Source organism: Triturus cristatus, chromosome 4_1 (assembly GCF_964204655.1).
Source record: "Triturus cristatus chromosome 4_1, aTriCri1.1, whole genome shotgun sequence".
NCBI classification, from domain to species: domain Eukaryota; kingdom Metazoa; phylum Chordata; class Amphibia; order Caudata; family Salamandridae; genus Triturus; species Triturus cristatus.
In genome coordinates this window covers 1,144,805,843-1,144,812,209 of record NC_140585.1, presented here as the reverse complement: position 1 = coordinate 1,144,812,209, position 6,367 = coordinate 1,144,805,843, and the positions used below count along the sequence as shown (strand labels likewise).

Genomic DNA, 6,367 nt, shown 5'->3' with positions numbered 1-6,367 from the left:
GTACCCCAGGACATCGGCGACAGCCTCAATGACCCTTTTTTTTTTCTGGGAGATGCATGGGGTTGGGGCGGAGGGGGATTGGTGAGGGGCACAGTGCCTCTTAGGTAGCTCTGAGCATGGGGTCCTGCCCCCTCCTCACACTGTGGCATTTGTAAGGTGGCAGGTATGCAACAGACAGGCGAGACCTAAAAAAAAAAAAGTGAAAACATGGTTATTTCAACTGAACTACTTCTTCCCCTTCTGTTGCTCATCCATCGCACCAGGACACCCTTCTTCAGTAACAGCCAAACTTTATAAAAGTCAATCAAATCGTATCAGAATGTCCGTGGTGCTGACGCTGTCCCTCAGGACTGGTTATGTCCCTTGAGAAGTACCTTCTACACTCCTGAGCTGGGTATGACCCTTGAAAGTACCTTTTACACTCCTGAGCTGGGTATGACCCTTGAGAAGTACCTTCTACACTCCTGAGCTGGGTATGACCCTTGAAAGTACCTTTTACACTCCTGAGCTGGGTATGACCCTTGAGAAGTACCTTTTACACTCCTGAGCTGGGTATGTCCCTTGAGAAGTACCTTTTACACTCCTGAGCTGGGTATGACCCTTGAGAAGTACCTTTGACATTCCTGAGCTGGGTATGACCCTTGAGAAGTACCTTCTACACTCCTGAGCTGGGTATGACCCTTGAAAGTACCTTCTACACTCCTGAGCTGGGTATGACCCTTGAGAAGTACCTTCTACACTCCTGAGCTGGGTATGACCCTTGAAAGTACCTTTTACACTCCTGAGCTGGGTATGTCCCTTGAGAAGTACCTTCTACACTCCTGAGCTGGGTATGACCCTTGAGAAGTAGCTTTTACACTCCTGAGCTGGGTATGACCCTTGAGAAGTACCTTTTACATTCCTGAGCTGGGTATGACCCTTGAGAAGTACCTTCTACACTCCCGAGCTGGGTATGACCCTTGAGAAGTACCTTCTACACTCCCGAGCTGGGTATGACCCTTGAAAGTACCTTTTACACTCCTGAGCTGGGTATGACCCTTGAGAAGTACCTTCTACACTCCTGAGCTGGGTATGACCCTTGAAAGTACCTTTTACACTCCTGAGCTGGGTATGACCCTTGAGAAGTACCTTTTACACTCCTGAGCTGGGTATGTCCCTTGAGAAGTACCTTTTACACTCCTGAGCTGGGTATGACCCTTGAGAAGTACCTTTGACATTCCTGAGCTGGGTATGACCCTTGAGAAGTACCTTCTACACTCCTGAGCTGGGTATGACCCTTGAAAGTACCTTCTACACTCCTGAGCTGGGTATGACCCTTGAGAAGTACCTTCTACACTCCCGAGCTGGGTATGACCCTTGAGAAGTACCTTCTACACTCCCGAGCTGGGTATGACCCTTGAAAGTACCTTTTACACTCCTGAGCTGGGTATGACCCTTGAGAAGTACCTTTTACACTCCTGAGCTGGATATGTCCCTTGAGAAGTACCTTTTACACTCCCGAGCTGGGTATGACCATTGAGAAGTACCTTTTACACTCCTGAGCTGGGTATGTCCCTTGAGAAGTACCTTCTACACTCCCGAGCTGGGTATGACCCTTGAGAAGTACCTTTTACACTCGCGAGCTGGGTATGACCCTTGAGAAGTACCTTTTACACTCCCGCGCTGGGTATGACCCTTGAGAAGTACCTTTTACACTCCTGAGCTGGGTATGTCCCTTGAGAAGTACCTTCTACACTCCCGAGCTGGGTATGACCCTTGAGAAGTACCTTTTACACTCCTGAGCTGGGTATGTCCCTTGAGAAGTACCTTCTACACTCCCGAGCTGGGTATGTCCCTTGAGAAGTACCTTCTACACTCCCGAGCTGGGTATGACCCTTGAGAAGTACCTTCTACACTCCTGAGCTGGCTATGACCCTTGAGAAGTACCTTCTACACTCCCGAGCTGGGTATGACCCTTGAGAAGTACCTTCTACACTCCCGAGCTGGGTATGACCCTTGAGAAGTACCTTTTACACTCCCGAGCTGGGTATGACCCTTGAGAAGTACCTTCTACACTCCTGAGCTGGCTATGGCCCTTGAGAAGTACCTTCTACACTCCCGAGCTGGGTATGACCCTTGAGAAGTACCTTCTACACTCCCGAGCTGGGTATGACCCTTGAGAAGTACCTTCTACACTCCCGAGCTGGGTATGACCCTTGAGAAGTACCTTTTACACTCCCGAGCTGGGTATGACCCTTGAGAAGTACCTTCTACACTCCTGAGCTGGCTATGGCCCTTGAGAAGTACCTTCTACACTCCCGAGCTGGGTATGACCCTTGAGAAGTACCTTCTACACTCCCGAGCTGGGTATGACCCTTGAGAAGTACCTTTTACACTCCCGAGCTGGGTATGACCCTTGAGAAGTACCTTCTACACTCCTGAGCTGGCTATGGCCCTTGAGAAGTACCTTTTACACTCCCGAGCTGGGTTTGCCCCTCAGGACCTTGACGACATGGCAGTTTCCACCTATTACTTAACCACATCACCCTGTTATCGTTTTTTAATAAAATCTATTTTATATTTAACGCATCGCAAATAAAAGCGTGAATAATCCAAATGCTGTTTCTGAGGAGCAGAAAAGATCCACATTTGACCATCATCGGCTGAAGAAAACTCTGATTGTTGAGAAAAGAATGACCGTAAGTAAGGGCTGCCTGAAACTGCGATTATGGCAGGGCGATCTATAAAGTTGATAAACTTTATGACATCACGAAATCGCACTGTGCCACTTTTCCACAGATTCACCTGCGGGCAAAATATTCTGTGGAAACAATTCATAGCTGCAGATTTTTTATTGTGAGGATTGCCGCTCAAAAAATATCTCCATCCAACCTCACTTAGTTTCTGTGAGGCTTTTCACCTGCTATATTTAAGCTCCTTTACCTCTCGTGAATCGCATGCAGAGTCCCACATGACGGTACAGTGGGCCAAGCCTCACAGTTCAACCAGCAGCACATTTCTTTCTGGGTTTTCTAACCCCAGTCTACAACTACAAATCCCAGCATGCACAGTACTTTTAACTAAAAGCCAGGAATTACTTGCAGGTGTCACAGGTGATGGGAGCGCATGCAACCTGCGTTCTCTGTTCCTTGTTTTGCGACTGCACTCAAAATCCATGTTCGTCTCGCGCTTCTCATACTCGCCTTCAGGCGCGTGCACGCAGCGCCCCTTCTGCATGGTACAGAAAGGATGAGGGGCAGGCAGTTTCCATGGCTCGTATAGGACACACGGTTACAATTGACTCTGCGTTCGAGTGAGGGCAGTACCTCTCGGCTGCGGGCATTTCGTGCAGGTTTGATTTTCACTTTGCTTTTTTTGGTACGTGTAGTCCTGCGGTGTGTAACGGTAGAAACTAAAGAAGGAGGCGCTAAAGAGCTTTGCTGAGTGGTGCTTGCCCCGGTGTAAAATCGGTCTGCAAAGCAGATGAGTGTACGCCCCCCACTCTCCTCCACACAGGTGGCTGCGGATGCCTCTATGCCACCGGCGCAACTGTGTTTCCGTCCTGGGTGGCGTGCATTTTGCAAATCATTGCAAAGTTGTACATTTCTGGTTGCACTTCAAATTAAACAAAATCCTACAGCTTTCAAGTAGTCCCGTGCCTTGCGTGACACTTTCAGCCTACGCTGACATTTACCTCACACGTCCAATGGTAGGATGCAAACTACACAACCCAAAATGCAAAGTCGTTGATTAAATAGCCAGAACTAGCTGATGGCATCACCATCACCGCCCCCCCCCTCCCCCCGGATGAGACTACAGCACCCAGAATCCAACAGATGGGGACTTAAAATTCCAGGTCCAGGACATAATGTTCCAGTGAAATGGACTCTATTGTATGTTTACCGCTCCCAATAACGACTGTGAGGTGTTACAATAATGCACCCAAAACCCCTCCCTAGTCCTCCAAATCTTCCACCCCCATCACCTCTCCTACCCCCAGCAAAATTAACAGCGGAGCTACATGTGGCTCATCGAGAATGTAGCGTAAGGGCCAGAGCTGCCGCCTCTAGTACCGCGAAAGGAGGTTCCAGTCTCTGCGTGGGCTCAACATCCTGTGATTCTGGGCAAATCACTTAATCTCCCCGTGCCCACCAAAATCGAACGTGTCCTTGTGTAATGTAACTGACGCTCATGTAAAGCGCTCCAATACTTTTGGGTCGAGTTCGCGCTATATTAAGCTGCAAAAGTAAAAACACTAAGAAAAGTGATAAACTGAGTTTTCCCAACCCTCATCAACCCGCCATGGCTGGTCCAATGCGCCAGCAGCACTGACGAAATGTGGAATAGCGTTTATAATGGGTAAAGCTGGACCGCAAACAGAGCTGGACTTTGGTCAGGTAGCGCCCTGGGCGAAACACACCTGGCGCTCCCTCCCCAACCCCCACACTCATCTTCTTTAATTGTCTATGTGTCCCAGGTCGAAGTGAGGCTTCTTGCAGGCAGCTCCTGCTCTGCGCCCCTCTGGAGGTCGGCGCCCCGGGCCTTGGCCCAGTTCGCATATGCTATAGGTTGGCCCCAGGCGCGCAACACCCATTGGACGCAAAGGGCTTCAGCCCCTCGTCGTGTGTGGCAGCCCGGGCTGAGACAGCTTCCCGGGCACCCACACACAGCCGCACGCGAGCACTTCACAGGTCTTTAAAAGACCATTTGCATGTACACAGCCGCACCCGAGCACTTCACAGGTCTTTAAAAGACCATGTGTATGTTAACGAGGCCTCGCTGTTGTTTCACCCCTTTTAAGAGCCCCTGCAGCCCCACTCTTGCTTAAAGATTCAGCCCCCCCCCCCTGAAATTTGGCTCTAGTTGCGCCTCTGGTTGGCCCTGACCACAAGCCCCGAAATGCATCCTGTAGTTGGTAGAAAAGCATTGACTGACTGGCGCGGGCGCACGGACATGGGTGCACTTGGCCGTTAAAACTCTCAGGCCAGTGGTCACCTCATCCTCCCGCTAATCTTCGACCGGAAGTGTGCGTTAAACTAAACACCTTGAGGCGAATTCCTTTTGCAGGGAGCGCTACACAAACTAAGCCGATACAATAAATGAATGGGGCCGATGGAAAGGAATCCGAATTTTTTTCGGTGTGTGGAGAGTTCACACTGCTTCCTAAGGGGCATATCAACAACAACCGGCGATAATTATCGCTCAGCGCTCTTAGCGTGAGGATAATTATCGCCGGCTAGCGTGAATTTTTATCGCTGAGATAGCGTGCTATTAGCAACGCTTATCTCAATAGCGATAAAACTCTACACGCTAACAGGCTAACGTGAGATTATCGCTGGAAACCCAGCGATAATCACACGTTACCTTGTTGATAGGGACAGGCAAACTTAGCCATGATATCCTCCTTCCATAGGATATCATGGCTAAGTCTGAAAATTAGCAGACGTAAAAAAGCAGCGTTAACCGCGGTTATCGCTGCTTTTTTTGTCTCTAACAGGGTTAGCGACATTCTTGATAATAGGAGAAATGTCGCTTAGCGACATTTCTCCTATTATTTTACTCTGGAACGCCCCCTTTGCATCTCATTAGAGATGCAAGGGGAAGCATAGAGTAAAAGGGTGCTAACATGCAAATTTGCGTGTTAGCACCCTGTTGTTGATAGGGTGCTAGTTTTATCTCTGCTTTTTTGGCTTTTAAAGCCAAAAAAGCAGAGATAAAGCCCTTGTTGATATGCCCCCTAGTATTTTTAAATGCCCCTGGTTATCTCCGAAAATGGATGCGACGGTTACATAGACCAGGGCTCCACCTGCAGGATAGCTCAGCGGGAGACTGTGCCTGCTATTGGGATCGCTAGGTTTGGTTTCCCCACACATCTTTGTGTGCCTCACTCAGCTTGTTATCACTTTGAGATGCGCCACAAAGCCCGTTCAGTTTTTGGTGGTTGCTACGTAGATGCTGATTAATATTAGACACTTTTCGATTAATTGTTGCTTGTGGTGGTGCCTTTTTTAGTTGTCTTAAGAGCAGATGGTCGTAGGTAGTGTATTTAAAAACAACTGCCTGCTCTCCCCGCTTCATCTGTTCTGCATTCCTCGCCGCATTACCTGCATACCTGGGATATTTCCGTATGCGAAAGCATGCCATTCACAGGTAAAGTGGCGCCACTGGGGGCCAAGACAGCCCTCAGCAGGGAGGAAGCGGTGCTGTCAGGAAGAGGTGAAATACAGGAGTGACGTCCCATCTCTGCGTGAGATACCGGCGCTCAGGTTAAATCTAGCTCACCACGGCAGGATTGATACCCTCCTGCGCTATTTTATTAGGATTGGACGCTGGGACCTGTAATGTGCACGTCTCGCCACAGCAGGTGCGTTTAGCCACTGAACTACCT

At 49.2% G+C, this 6,367-nt stretch overlaps 1 protein-coding gene across 1 annotated transcript in view; it reads left to right on the top strand.

Annotated features, from left to right (window-relative positions):
* The first annotated feature begins 3,195 nt into the window (after positions 1-3,195).
* GMIP (GEM interacting protein) overlaps positions 3,196-6,367 on the top strand; it is a 266,944-nt gene continuing 263,772 nt past the window's right edge. The window contains exon 1 of the mRNA XM_085654265.1: positions 3,196-3,331. The gene's annotated coding sequence lies outside the window, so the exon portion shown is untranslated. The remainder of the gene's footprint in view (positions 3,332-6,367) is intronic.